The sequence below is a fragment of the Cervus elaphus genome, chromosome 19, assembly GCF_910594005.1.
Source record: "Cervus elaphus chromosome 19, mCerEla1.1, whole genome shotgun sequence".
NCBI classification, from domain to species: domain Eukaryota; kingdom Metazoa; phylum Chordata; class Mammalia; order Artiodactyla; family Cervidae; genus Cervus; species Cervus elaphus.
Window position 1 is genome coordinate 95,048,884 of NC_057833.1, and position 15,837 is coordinate 95,064,720.

General features: G+C 35.4%; 2 pseudogenes; both read right to left on the reverse strand.

Moving 5' to 3' along the window:
• LOC122676162 lies at positions 1-919 on the reverse strand (annotated as a pseudogene).
• Positions 920-11,769: 10,850 nt separating this feature from the next.
• On the reverse strand, positions 11,770-12,697 carry LOC122675523 (annotated as a pseudogene).
• Positions 12,698-15,837: the final 3,140 nt, after the last annotated feature.

Here is a 15,837-nt window from a genome sequence, read left to right on the forward strand (position 1 = left end):
TCATTTTCTTTTTCTGGTCCAGCGCTTTTTCATGGTATTTTTCATTTCTCCATTTCTCATCAGAATATAGATTAGAGGACTCAGCATAGGGATGACAACAGTGTAAAACACAGTCAAGAATTTGTCAATAGGTAAAGTGGAAGGAGTTCTCACATACATAAAAATACAGGGCACAGAAAAGAGGAGCACCACAGTGATGTGGGAGCCACAGGTGGATAAGGCTTTGAGCCTCCCTTCCTGACTAAGATTCTTCATGGAGTGTGTAATGACCCCATATGAGATAAATAAGAGCATGAAGATAACCATGCAGATGGCCCCATCATTGGCCAACTGTGAGGGCAATGATGTGGGTGTCAGTGCAGGCTAGTTTTAAAAAGGGGTACATGTCACACACAAAGTGGTCCGTGACATTTGGGCCACAGAATGGAAGGTTGTAAACAAAGAAAGGATGAAGGACAGCTTGTAAAAACCCACCAACCCAGGCCAAGAGTAGTAGCAGAACACATACTCACTGATTCATGATGGTCAAATAATGAAAGGGTTTGCAGATGGTCACATAGCAGTCATAGGCCATGACCACCAGGAGTAAAATCTCAGCACTACCAAATAAGTGCTCCATAGAAAGCTGGGCCATGCAAGCTTGGAAGGAAATGGTTTTCTTCTCACAAAGGAAGTTTTTAATCAAACTTGGGATGAAGTTAGTAGAATAAACAGCATCCAGAAATGACAAATTTCCAAGGAAGAAGTACATAGGGGAAGCCAGGGTTGGACTGGCCACCATAGTGATGACTATGAGTTCATTGCCCATCATTGTGACAATGTAGATGAGCAAGAACACAGCAAATAATATCTTCTGACCCTGGAGGCTCTGAGTGAGCCCCAAGAGTACAAACTCATTTACATTGTTTCTTTGTTCCATAGGTATTTCTATTTGTCCTATTTCAGAGTTCAGCTCATCATTCCGTATATGCATACATTATTGATAGTATAATCTGAAATCTTGAACTAATTTGTTTTTAACAATTAGGCAGTATGGATTTTTAAGCACCAATACTTTCAGATATTACAACACACAGCTTGTTAAAGCATAATTCCTAATGTGCACAAACTTACAGACTAATTCAGAGGCAAGTGACTAGAGACCTATGTGGGAAAATGACACATTATTAAATAAATCAGGTGCCAAAACTAGCTTTTCATATGGAAGCTAATTGTACATACAGAGAAAACTTATACAAAAATAAACACATATTAAAGGTTTAAAAGCTAAACAAAGCAAAGTTTACCTCATATTTACTTTCCATTTAATAAAGGATGTTACTGTCTATATTTTGGGGTGGAAAGAATCTTCTTAACCAATCATCAAAATCCCAAATAGATATATTTGACAATTTCAAATTTGTCTAAGGACTTAGGAAAACATACCACAACAATAGACAAAAATAGTTTGTGGAAATTATTTAAATTTTAGCTGATATACACAAAGTTATATCTAAATTAAATAAAGATTTCTAAACAATTAGCTAATAAATAAAATAAAGAAAATTTTAACATAAAATATAAAAACAATTAAATGAAGACTATTCCTAAATGGGCAAAAAATATATGATCGAATGCTGAAGCTCACTTGTGAACAGAAAAGTAGGAACTGAAGAAATGGCTTGCTTATTAGAGCATTAGCTTAGGTTCTTGAAAATTATTCAATCAGGTCTACAGGTGCTATCTATTTTTTTGACAGATGAACAAACAGCATTTAGATAACATATTAATTGAATCTATCTTTTGATTTACAAATATCTGCCCATGATAATATCCTCAAATAATTACACTTGAAATTAATCTTTAAGAATGTCTTTAAAAAGGTAAATTTATTTCAGATAACTAGAGTATGAAAGTATCCAAAAAGACTGTTACAGAATAAAATCAATCTTCATATATTTAATACTCACAAATGAAAACTTAAAGCTTTGTTCAGAATTTTGTGTTTTAACACACTTCCTGGGTTACCTGTGTAAGGAGAATGGTGTTCACTCCACGTTCTGGGCTCTGGTGCCTTCTCTTTGTCCTTCATGCGCTGATGCCCTCTCTGGAAACAGACAGTGAGATATATGCACCATCACTGGACCTTGAACTGATTCTTTGTGACCAACTCCATGCTTGTAGAAAGCCTACTTCATCTCAGTCATTCAGAGAAATATTACTTTTCAAGTTGTTGAGGTTTTTTAAATTAATATAAATGTACTCTTACTTAAATACTCTGAATCTTAATTATAAAAAGAAATTCAGAATTTTCTCAGTTGTGAGAATTTGTCTTGGTAACAAACATGTTAAAGCAATATTTTGATCAGAGAGAGAGAAAGCATCAAATTGTGACGTATTGCTTCAAATAAAATATTGCTATTTGTTCTTGTTTTTTTTTCATTTATTTTTATTAGTTGGAGGCTAATTACTTTACAGTATAGTAGTGCTTTTTGCCATACATTGACATGAATCAGTCATGGATTTACATGTGTTCCCCATCATGATCCCCCTTCCCACCTCCCTCCCCATCTCATCCCTCTGGGTCTTCCCAGTGCACCAGCCCCGAGGACTTGTCTTATGCATCCAACCTGGGCTGGCGATCTGTTTCACACTTGATAATATACATGTTTCAATGATATTCTCTCAGATCATCCCACCCTCGCCTTCTATTTGTTCTTATACTAGTGAAAGTGAAATAGCCTTTGCAACATTTTGAGTCTCAATAAGTTCTGCTTTCCTGTCTTCTTACAGCATTGTTGAACTTTGAGTTTGTAAAGGATGGAGAATAATTTCACATATATACTTTATTACCTTTTGATTTCAATTCAGGAGGAAACTGCCGTGTGATTACTACTACAAACACTCTATGGGGTAAGCACAAAGGACCATAAACACTTTGCCTACATTTAACTACATCATGTATGATTGAGTCATTCAATGTGTGCATCTCCAAGGGTGATTTTGTCTAATTAAATTTATTGGGACCTTAACCATAATTTTGAGGTAGACTCTTTATCTCCAGGGATACCACCAGGATAATCACTGTATAGAACAGGAGTTATTGAACCCTGTCCTCTGGGAGAAAATCCTAAGAAAAAACTTGAGGTCATATCAACAAGATGGAAAAGTCCAGTCTGGGCAGAAATGTAATATGTAAAAATTTCCCTATTTAAATCATGTCCTTCAAGTTTGGCAGATCTCTAAGTTTAAGCTTTGTCTTTGAAGATGATATCTGAACTGATTTCCAAATGTGATGAATGAAAATTTCAGAATAAGTAATTTAAAGCTTATTTCAAATGCAAATAAAGTTTGTCACATAATTTCAGACAGGCAAGTTGATAGAATCAGAGAAGTCTTCCAAAAATAAGCAACACTTTAGTTGAGTTTTAAAGTAATTGATAGAACAAGAAAAGATGGCAAAGGAATTCTATGAAAAGTTACGCGATTTATAAAGTCACAAAGGATCTGTGTGTGTGTGTGTGTGTATGTGTCTGTGTGTGTGTGTGTGTGTGTGTTGACTGCTAGTCATGTCCAACTCTTTGCGACCCCACAGCCCTATGGACTATGGGACTCAAAGCTCCTCTGCTCAATGAATTATCCAGGAAAGAATACTGGAAAGGGTTGTCTTTTCTTATTCCAGGACATCTTTCTGACCCAAGGATCAAACCCAGATTTCCTGCATTAACAGAAGGATTCTTTATCATCTGAACCACCAGGGAAGCCAGTAATACCTGAAACCCACTTAAATTAAATTACATCTTCAGTGTGAAAAGATCAAACTATGAATTTAGAAGATCACTGCCCTGGATCATCTCGGGACTCATTGAGACTTATTTCTGAAATCTTTAGTTTGATGTTCCCATTTCCTGACCAATAAATACTGATGCAGTCCAACGTTATTCTCACCTCTATAATAATTTTCAAATTTTTGTATGCAATATCTCCAATTTTGGACATCTGCAGCTGAGCATCAATTTAGATGCATAATCTAAAATTTTCCACAGTATAAAGGCGTTCTTCCCCATCTCGTTAAATGGTACTACATTTGTTCAATGTCATTGCTCAGAAAAGAAAGCTCGCTGTGTTATTTATTCTTTTATTGATCTCCTATGACTTATCCATACCTTTTGCAAAGTTTGTTGTCTCTCCTTTCAAAATGTATCACAGACTTGATCATCTCCACCCCATTTCCTTCCTGGTCACTGTAGCAGCCTCCTCCAAGTATGTCCATGAAAATTCTGGCTTCTGACAACTTGTTATCCTAAAGCAGTCCAATGGTCCTCTTTAATTCTTGTTCCATTATATTCCTGCCAACTTCCACAGTGTTCAAAACTCCCACAGTGGATTCCAGTCTTATACTCACAGTTTATTGTATCACTTTCAACATTCACAGTAATAAGAATGGGAATCCCCATTTTCCTTTTGAAGAAACTAAGATTCAGAACATCTCATTAATTTCAGTAAGGTCACAAATTTTTAAGAGATAAAACTAGAATTGGAATTTATCTTCTTTCAAAATAATTTAACTTCTTAGAGTTATACAGTTGTCAAGCCTGATTCAGTCTTACATTGTGGAGTCTTGTTCACAATCTGAAGGAAGACCTTTTAAGTTACTCATTAAGTCCTGGAATTCTTACATCCAGAAGTTGAAAGACTGCATTATTACTTGAAGAAATATTTTATTTCATTCCACTGTCTGTCTATTTTCTCCAAAGAGTTTTCTGATTATTCATGGACTCTTTTATTTGCACTATAGATAATTTAAAAGAAGTTCCACAGTGCACAGGCAGAAAAAAAAAAAAGATTATCATGTTAAGATAATTTATTGGAAAGACCAGCCAATCCTAGGTTTCCATACTAAGACATCAGCCATTTCTAAGGGAAATTTATCTCAGTAATTTCTTCTCCTACTAACTTCAAAATAGAAAATACCCTTCATTTTTTCAGTCCCTCTCAGCCTCTCACATTGGTGTAGCCAGACAAGTTGACTTGAGATTCTTGTGCTGTATTCCTGTCATGTCTGCTTTAAGCCTCACAAAAGACCTACTTAGAAATTTATATCAGTTCTTAAAAGGATATCATCTTTTCCCCCATAGAGTTGAAGATCACTGGAAATTTATCCCTTACAATATTTAACATTAAATCTTAGAACCAACTGTAATATGTTTAAGACTGATTCTTCCTTAATTAAAATCACTGGGATTTTAAACTGAATTTTAAAAATAAATCTGTATGTAAAGATACTACAAACCACATCACACATTGATGTTAAAAAATGTGACAAGGGTAAAAAAAATGGCTACATTTTCAGATTACTGCCATCAACAACAAAATATCAGTCTGAACATTTTATTCCACTGGAAATTAATTTATCATGTATTTTCCCACTTGCCACAGCAAGGTTTTCTTTCTTTTTGCATGCATGTTTAGTTGCTCAGTTGTGTCCAACTCTTTTGCGACCCCAGGGACTGCAGCATGCCAGGCACCTCTGACCATGGGGATTCTCCAGGCAAGAGTACTGGAGTGGATTGCCATCCCTTCCTCCAGGGGATCTTCCCAACCCAGGAATCAAACCCAGGTCTCCCACATTGCAGGCGGATCCTTTACCATCTGAGCCACCAGGGAAGCCCTTTATTCTTTTTCTCTAGTACTCAATTAATTCTGCATTGGTGTTTGGTTGAGTATATAAATATTTGCCATCAGTTCAGATCAATATCTAAATGTGTAACCAATTACTAAATTGAATTTAGTGTGTATATTTTAATACATAAATTATGCTATGGGTGGTGCTTCCCTGGTAGATCAGTGGGTAAAGAACTTGCTGGCAATGCAGGAGACCCAGGTTTCATCCCTGGGTTGAGAAGATCCCCTGAAAAAGGAGATGGCAACCCACTCAACCCAGGCAATACAGGCAACAGTATTCTTGCCTGGGAAATCCTATGGACAGAGAAGCCTGGCAGGCTACAGTTTTCAGACACGACTTAGTAACTATATCTTACACACACCATGCTATGTGTGAGGCCGTGGCAGTTAATAAAATAGGTGAAATCATATAAAAGTTTCTCCTTGCATGGATTTTATATTGTTGCAATAGACAACAAAAGAGAAGGGGACGGCTTAATAAAGCAGTTGCAGTCTTATCAATTACAAATAGGGACTTGTGGTGGGCACTTGTTATTTACCTCCATAAGGATTAGATCATGTGCTGCTGCCTTCAACACTTTCTGAAGGGAGTTCAGGGTGGAGGGTGAGGCACTCTGTTCTCAGGGGAAAACTGAGAATAGGTCTTCAGATGGTTAGATACTTTCAGGAGCTGATTTTATGAGTCAAATTTTCCTCATATCTAGAAAAGCACTAAATTTCTTCATGGTGAGATCTGGTCCTTGTGACTAGCAGAAACCTTCTGCAAAAATACATGCTGAATTGCACGAACTCCCCCTTCACCTAAATCACATATATAATGACCTCCCCTCCCCATCTCTTTGGAGCAAGCAGCTTCTCAAAGCTATCTAAGGTGCTGTCTCTCAGGATGAAATCCTCATTATTCTCCAAATAGCACTTGCAACCCTCACATTATGCATTTTTTTTAAGTCAGCATGCCTTTTTCAGTGTTTCTGAGACAAGAAATGGAGTACTGTGATAGAAATAAGAGGCATCCATTCTACCATGAATAATGTAACTAATCATGGCCAAACCTAAAATTTGTGCCTAAGATGAGATCCAAAAGACAGAAAGTGGCTGCCCTTAGAAGCACTCTTATAGGCAGTAAAATTAAATATTAGGTAATTAAATGAAATTCTCTTATTTCAGAGATGAATTGGTTCATATGTAAAAACACTGAAAACTTCACAAGAATTTTTATTACAATGCTATGTTGCAAAGTAGTAGAGTGTGAGTCCTTGTCTTCTTACTGGTTTTAATGGAAAATTTGTCAAACTTTCAATGTTGAGTATGAAATGAGCTGTGGGTCTGTCATGTACAGACTTAATTATTATATTAATATATTGAGGTACTTTCTTTATCATCCAAATTTGATTAAAAATTATTTTACCATGAAAGGATGTTGATTTTCTATATTATCATTGAATAATACAAAGAAGAAAGTAAGAAAATATTCCATTTATAATAACATTGATAAGAACAAAATAATTGAGTAACATAAGCAGAGATGCAAAAGCCTAGAACAATGAGAACTCCAAAACATGTCAGAAAGATGTTAAAGGCACACATAAATGGAAAAAAGTTCATGAGCTAGAATGTTTCATATTATTAAGATATCAAGATGACCTCAAGATCTACAGAGTCAATGCAATCTCTATGAAAACCCCCCAAATTTTTTTTTGGCGAAAATAGAAAAATCCATCTTAAAATTCATATGAAATAGCAAGGGACTCCAGATAGCCAAAATGATCACAGGTCTTCATTATAAAACATACTATAAAGTTATGGTAAAAATACTATAAAGTATTTTTTATACTATACTATAAAGTATTTTTAAAGTATACTATAAAGCATGTGACACTGGCATAGAGACAGACACACAAGTTGAAGTGGCCATGACGGTAGAATAGAAAGTCACTGAATTCATGTCCTCCCATAGAAACACTAAAATTGCAACTATTTATGAAGCTACTGTTGATGAGAATAATCTGAAGACTAGCGGACCTTCTATTACTAAACACATAAAACAGGAGCTACACAAAGACCAATAGGACTCGGGTATACAGGGTAGTCAAGTCTCATACCTCAGGCAGGCAACACATCTAAGGGGGACAATCCAGTTGTAGAGCTTCTCCCAAGGGAGCATATGGGTCTGAGCCCCACATAGTGCTACTCAGCCCAGGGTTCCTACACTTGCAAAGTGAAAAAAATGAAAGTGTTAGTTGCTCAGTTGTGTCCAACTCTTTGCAACTCCGTGGACCATAATCCACCAGGCTGTTCTGTCTGTGGGATTCTCCAGGCAAGAACACTGGAGTGGGTGGCCATTCCCTTCTCCAGGGGAGCTTCCTGACCCAGGGATCAAACCTGGGTCTCCTGCCTACAGGCATATTCTTTACCATCTGTGCCACAGGAGAAGACTAAACGCCCCCTAAATTGTAGGACTTTGAAAGACAATGAGGATTCTTTTTCAGAGAACCAAAGGCCTGTAGAAAACAGAGATTTCTTATGGGTCACACACAAAATCACACACAGTCCAAGAAGAAATAGGATTCTAAGAGGAACCTGAGTCAGATAGCTTGCTGATATTGCAGAGCCTCCCAGGGAGTTGATCATTATGTGAATTTCTCATGAAGCCATTTTTTTTTTCTTCCAGTAATACATGTTAACACTATGGCATAGCAATGTGAAAAGCCCTATGGACATAGTACTTACTTAACTATTCAAGGTGCTAAATCTCATGCTCAAATAGAATGTCAATCTTCTCGATGACTGAATTGCTTGTTTTCAACTAAGCATCTCTTTCACCCAAGTGGCACTTCCTTTGAAACTCAGACATTTGAATTCCATTTCTTGAGTCCATTTTTCATGATGCCCATGAAGGTAATATATCTGCAGAAAAGAGATCATCAGATGACTTTTCCTTGACACTGGAGGGGTCACGCCTTAGTGACTGAGCATGAACACAAGCAAGAGAGAGGGATCAAGAGAGTGTAAGTAGCCTGGCAAATGGAGGTCAGCAGAGAAATTAAGAAAGAGAAACTGAAATCTGCCCCCCGCCCCACCGCCAAAAAAGAGTAATGCCTCAGTGACAGTCTTCACAATGTGACCAGTGGTCAGATCTGTGCTTTGATGTTTTCACGTCATGACAGGAGGAGTTCTATGAAGTGGGATGAATACAGGGATCCAACTCTAAGAGACTTCATATTCTTGCTTAACTTTATTGAGTCTCATTACCCTCTTGCATACAATGGAGTGACACTTGATCAATTAATACCTGTCCCTACGATACGAGTTAAAATTTGTAAAGAACTTGTCAAAATGTATGCCTCACAGTTGGCCTTCAACAATAGTGAACTCACTTTACTCACTTAATGCCTCCTAAAATTTTCACCAAATAAAAATTCCATATTAAAACAAAGTGTCCTTATACACCAGATCCAGACATTCTATCTCATTAACTTTTTAGGAGAAACATGACTATGCCCGATTTTTTTTTTAATGAATCAAAAGTAGTCACATGGTAGTTGCTCCTCAGGAGAGATTATCGGGAATGAGTGAAAAGGAATTTCTAAAGGAGATTTAAACTTACAACCAGCAAAATTTCACCCACTGAGATTCCATACAGTCTACACATCGTTCTTCAGTTCTGACACCTTCCAAGTTTTCTGTTGAAAATTTATAATGCATGCAGCATTAATTTTCTCATTCCTCCATTGAGCTGTGCTACAGCCCCTTAAAACACAATCGTTGGTCTTGTTTTCCATCTTCAAATCTTCCCTTTGGTCTTAGAGTAGAAACAACATTTACTTAAGTCTTCTCTATTCACTGCCTTTGGATTACTCTCATCTCATCTCCTCATCATAATAAACCACATATCATTTAGTCTTGATTTGTTGAAAGGTTTAATTCTCACCAGAAATTTCAAATGACCATTTTAATAGATTAAATGCTGATTCTATCATCTTCCAGGCCTAGACATTGTGAGAAAAAGTGCTGTTTCCTATGAATCTGAGATAATTATGCACAATTTACTAAATACCATTCAAGTAAGTTGTCTGTGGTATGTTTTTCATGTAGATAAAAAAATTATCTGTGATCTTAATGATTTACCTCTTTTGTGAAGATGGTGTTAATGTGTTGTAACTTTGTCTCACATGTTATGATATACTTCAGCAGTACAATTTTATTCATTTTTTGAAAGTTCGTTATACCACTTCACTTTTACAAAGAAACCTTAGTACGGTAATGGTAATCTTAAATGGAAAGGAATCTCAAATAGAATATACATATATATACACATATATATGTATATATATATATATAAATCACCTTGCTGTGCACTTGAAACTTGAACAGTACCATGTTCAAGCATTACTGTATGTCAAATTATGGAATAAATAGCTCTAGTTCATCATTGAGTCTAAGAAAGTGACATCAGCGATAAGTAACATGGGTTTCTGTGTTGTAGTCAGAGAAGCTTAGATTTATAGTTATTAATAATGTAGGATGACCTGGTATTCACCATGTATATAGAGGAGCATTATAAATACTCCCAGTTTTCTGGAGTTAACTTTAAGCACTTGGTTTTTATGAAGAACAACATTAATACTTGATTTTACTAATTAAAAATAAAATGGGATTTTTGTTTTTACAAAAGCCAACACACAAGACTCCATAATCATACAAATGTTGGTGAGGTTTTAAATATTTCTTTTTTTATTGAAGCACAGTTAATTTGCAATGTTGGGTTAGTTTCAAGTGCACAGCAAGGTGATTTATATATGTATATATATATATATATATATTCTATTTGAGATTCCTTTCCATTTAAGATTACCATTACCGTACTAATGTTTCTTTGTAAAAGTGAAGTGGTATAATGAACTTTCAAAAAATGAATAAAATTGTACTGCTGAAGTATATCATAACATGTGAGACAAAGTTACAACACATTAACACCATCTTCACAAAAGAGGTAAATCATTAAGATCACAGATAATTTTTTTATCTACATGAAAAACATACCACAGACAACTCACTTGAAAAAAACTGAGTTAGAAGCCCTAGGTTGAAAGTTTGTAAGGGAACTTCATTCTAGAGTTATAGGTCCTGGACATACTTTATGGGAGAAGCATGTGTGATGTGAGGCAAGTAAATCAGTAAACCTGTCTTGGTTTCAATTTGTTTCTCTGTAAATTGGGAGCAATGATAATGAAACTACCAGTGTTGGTTGTGGATAAACCAACTGAAGTGAATGTGCCTGGTGGATAACAAAGGGTTCACATAATGTACTCATATGAATCAGATCTACAGAGCAACAACTTTGGAAATTGACCATATGCTTTTCTGTTGAGATTTGAAAGAGATGTTTATTCTTGTTTCAAATGGTTCCTCAAGTCTTGGTATAAAAAATGAAAATGTTTTCTTTATATTTAATAAAAAATGTGAGCTATAGGGATATTTAAGAAAAAGAGAGCAAATTAACAGTAATTTCAAAATTTCTGCTTTATCTTCTCTGTTAAAAAGAGAATTAGAGCTAGATTGTAAAATATTCTTTCCTCCTTTTGTCACTGACTCTCACTTTGCTTTTGATAAATCCATAGTGAAAGGGAAAAATTAGCTATTATTCCCTCATTCAACTCCCTCTTAACCATGCTTTTACCCAATATTTCTATCCAATGTGCTTTACCTCAGGGTAAGTAAAAATGGGAAAAATAAATGAGATTAAGGTCTTATGGAAAAACCAATTTCATCAAAGTAAAAACATGAGAAATCTGAAAAAGCAGCAGTAAGACGCTGGAGAGAAACTTCTTACTCTACAATCATCAAACTGTGGATTTAATGTTCTTTTCATTGCCTATTCTGGACCTATGAACACTGAAACCTTGGCAGTGTACATTAAAATATCAGTATACTTAAAATAATGCCTAGCCAAGATTAAAAAAAAAAAACAAGTGTTAGTTCCTGGATCTCCCTCTCTCTCTTTTTTAATGACCTACAAAATTTCTTACTTTTGTTTCACACTTTACAACAGGTATAGCCCTCTGAATGTATATAAACAATCATTTTCTTGGCACCATGAACAGCCTAAGTCACTCTCCTCTTCAACAAACTCCTCATGGCATTTTCACCTCTGTGTTTCTCACTGTGTAAATGATAGGATTTAACATGGCAGTGAGAACTGCAAAGAACATAGCCACAAATTTGTCCACAGGGTAGGTGACCACAGGACGCATATAGGCGAATATACAGGGACCAAAAAAGAGCCCCACTACCGGGAAATGGGAGTCACATGTAGAGAGGGCTTTGTGTCATGCTTCAGAGCCATGGGATTTCAGAGAGTGCAGGATGACTGTGTAGGAGATGAGGAGCATGATAAAAAAAACTAAGCACATCCCCCCTGTGTTAGCTGCCACCACTGTACCAAGCCTATAGGTATCATTGCAGGCAAGTTCCAACAGTGAGAAGAAATCACACGTGAAGTGATCAATGACATTGGGACCACAAAAGGTCAAATTGACAATGAAAAGAATCTGCACGGTGGCATGCAGGGTGCCCCCAATCCAGGCCACCACCACCAGGAGCTGGCAGAGCCCCTGTCTCACGATGGTCTTGTAGTGCAGAGGCTTGCAGATGGCCACACAGTGGTCATAGGACATGGAAGTGAGAAGGGTGATCTCTGAGCCTCCCATTATGTGTTCCAGAAAGATCTGAATCAGGCAGCCACCCCAGGAGACGGTTCTCCTCTGGTACAGCAGGTCAGTGATCAGTTTGGGGGTGGTGACAGAGGTGAAGATGCCATCTATGAAGGACAAGTAAGTGAGTGAGAAAGAAGTACATGGGAGCTGAAAGTGTGGGGCTGAGGGAGATGGTAATGATAATAAATAGATTGGCCAGCACAGTGAACAGGAAAATGAACAAAAAGACAATGAAGAGTATTTTCTTCAAGTGTGGATTCTGTGTGAGTCCCAAAAGAACAAAATTCAGTCACATTGTTGGGAGCCATGAGATTCATTTATGAGCTCCCACCTTCCTGGGGCCTGAATTGCCTACAAAGATAAAGCATGATACTTGTTAATCAGAAAAGAGTTATTGTCTAAATGCCTTAGAACAAAAACAGAGCAGTTATAGTGACTGTGGAGCATGTCCTTGTTAGTTTTGCCCCGTAGTTGCTTTAATGTTATTCTTTTTTAATTCTTCCTCCATGATGCTTTCTACCTCTTCAGACATCTAGTCTCTCTCACCTGTAAACATCTATTGGTCAACTTTTAACTTACCAAGAAAACATTGGGCTATCTACATGGGATCTGGATTCTTCTCCTGGCTCCAATTCCATGTGAGTCTGATAAGGCATCTTAGTGCTCCATACTTCTGAGCCTTCCTTCTAGTCAATTTACAATTTTCAATTCTCAGATTAATCCTGTAAGCCTAGAGTTACCCCTCAGATGTAAGAGTTATTCCCTCTTCCATTAGAATTTGCATTTGAACCCTCAGCTTACTGTGGAAAGACGTCATCAATAAATATCTATCATAAGCAGGCATGTTATGGATTATATATATACATACATATATAAAAGTCTTTGACAACACATCCTTTCTGCTACCTATCAGAACACATATAGCATTCAACTGTGTTTCCTCACTTATCATAGTACCTGGCATAATATCTGTAGTGCTTGAAACCTATTAGATGATGACTAAATGCTTGGTGAATTGCCATTTTCCATGGATAAGTATACAACTGTTTGTCCTAACCATAAACTCAGGAGAAATTTAAGTGTTCTCATTCTCCAGCTCTGTTTATTATTACTTGATGAGAAACAAGCTTTTGAAAGGAAGCTGCATTCCAATTTAATAATTTCTGATACTCTTTCTGGGGTGAATGTGAAAATGATTATGGCATTTATTAATTGATTTTTTATTCTTTAAAACTTTGATCTACATACAATTTAACATTGTTATATTGTTGTAAAAATATAAAGCATGTTACAGATTCAGTAGACATAGATAAAAACACTCTTGCATAGGTGTTCAATACATAAGGATCTGTTAGGGAAAAGAAATCCTTATTTTCAAAGTTTTAAAATGAAAATTTCAATGTGGAGAACTAACTGAAATAGCTTGCCAGGTAAGATAAAGAGACAGATCGTGCACTATATGTATATACACAGACTAACACAAGTATATCAAATTTGTTGCATACTAATAAATACTTATTGCAAGTTAATTAAGTCAACAAATATCATCTCAGCCACTAGAAAAGCCCCCAACAGATATTTATGGGGTACTTAATCTGCATTTTAATGTATGTATGTTTACACAGAGTCGTAAAAAGAACCCTTGTTAATTGCCTATAATGCCTGATATTTTATTACCAAACAATAGCAGCTCATCCTACCTTGATAGGAATAACCTTCCCACTCCTTTATGTTTTTGCCAAATGCATTCTTATGCCTTCTTCTCCAGTCTTTCCATACTAGCTATCATTCCTGGTTCAAGGATACTGCATTACTAACAATGAAAAATTGGGGATATACATTTCCCAAAGAAAAGAGAAGAGAAACCATAAATATAATACAGTGTATTTTGAAAAAAAAAATTGTTTTCCTTTCAAGGATAAAGAATTTTATTTTTAAATTATCCAAAATGAAAAATTTATGCTTAAGTGGAAACAAAGTGCTGAAGCTTCATTATATTCCCTTATTTTGAATTGGGATCCCAGAAATGATCAAAAAAGATAAGAGTATATCAATACATAAAGCAGAATTAGACATAGTTATGTCTAATTGTTTTAGAAATAACTCTGAAGAAATAGAAATTACTTTTCCATTTTTCTTTGGCACCACAATATTCTTCCTAAAAATAAATTCTAATGGAAAATATTTTTGAAAGGGAAAATTCATTATTCACATTTATTAAGAGCTGTGAAAAATTTAGCTGTGTTAATGGAATGATTATCATTGGAGAAATGGTGTTTTAAAAAGTTGTGCAATATATTTGGAAAATTCTGATGTATCATTAAGTGGGGAAATTTTGGATGCAAAGTTGAAATATAAAATTATTCTAACTAATTATTCTTTTAAGTAATATATATATGCATCACTGAGAATAAATACACATTTTTACTTCTAAGTTGGTAACATTGCAGTTGAGCCTAATGTTCTGGATGTTTACTGAAGGAAAGATTTAAATCTCATATCAGTGAGGATGAGGGATGATTATATAATGTGTAAGATCATTTTTAAACCTGAGGGTCTATGATTATACGATTTCATGGAAAAAAAAAAAAAATCTCACCTATGAACTTGTCGGACATAGGTCCATGACCAGTGCTTCAGGAAACTGTTAGTTTACCAAAAATGAGGTAAGTTGTAAAGTTAAAATGTCAACTAGCTCAGCTACAGAAAGTGTCTCTGTTGATTTATAAATGGTATCTTTGCATAAGATCTTCCTTTTGAGTCTTAAAGGTGCCATAGGTATCCTGTTTGTAGGCAAAATCTGTAAAGTTTCTTAACTGTGGCTAATTGGACCCCAAGGGTATTTCACCATCATTAACAAATTTTGCCAGCAACCCAAATATTTCATTTAAATGAACTTTAGAAGATAACTTTTATAGCACTCATCTTTAATTTTAATCTCCTCCTTAGGTTTACATAAAGACAAAGTGCTATGACAAAAAGTCAAGTAGAGCACTTCAGAATGCAGGGATTTAATTTAAAAATCAGTGAAATGTGGAGTCTACATATTGATTATTATTTATCTTAAATGTTTAGGTGGGTAACTATCTGATTATTTTTTATTGTATTTCATTTTAAATTTATCTATCATTTGTTCTAATCATATTTCTTAAAATTATTTTCAGATGTACTTTAAGTGATATTATGAACCCCGTATATTACTAATATTGGCACTTTATACTTGATAAAGTTTACAGTAGTTTTTCAAAGTAGTTATAACTTGTGTCAATTCTGGATTTAACATAAAAAAACATGAAAATAATTCCACTCCAGTTATATTCAAAGATGGAAAAATGAATTTATTTATCATTTTAAATTAATCTCTATTTAATAAAAAAGTAGGCAATAATATTCACAGTTAACAGCAAGAGACTGTGACAGGAAATAAAAATGTCATTTGCCAAGGGAAAATATGAAG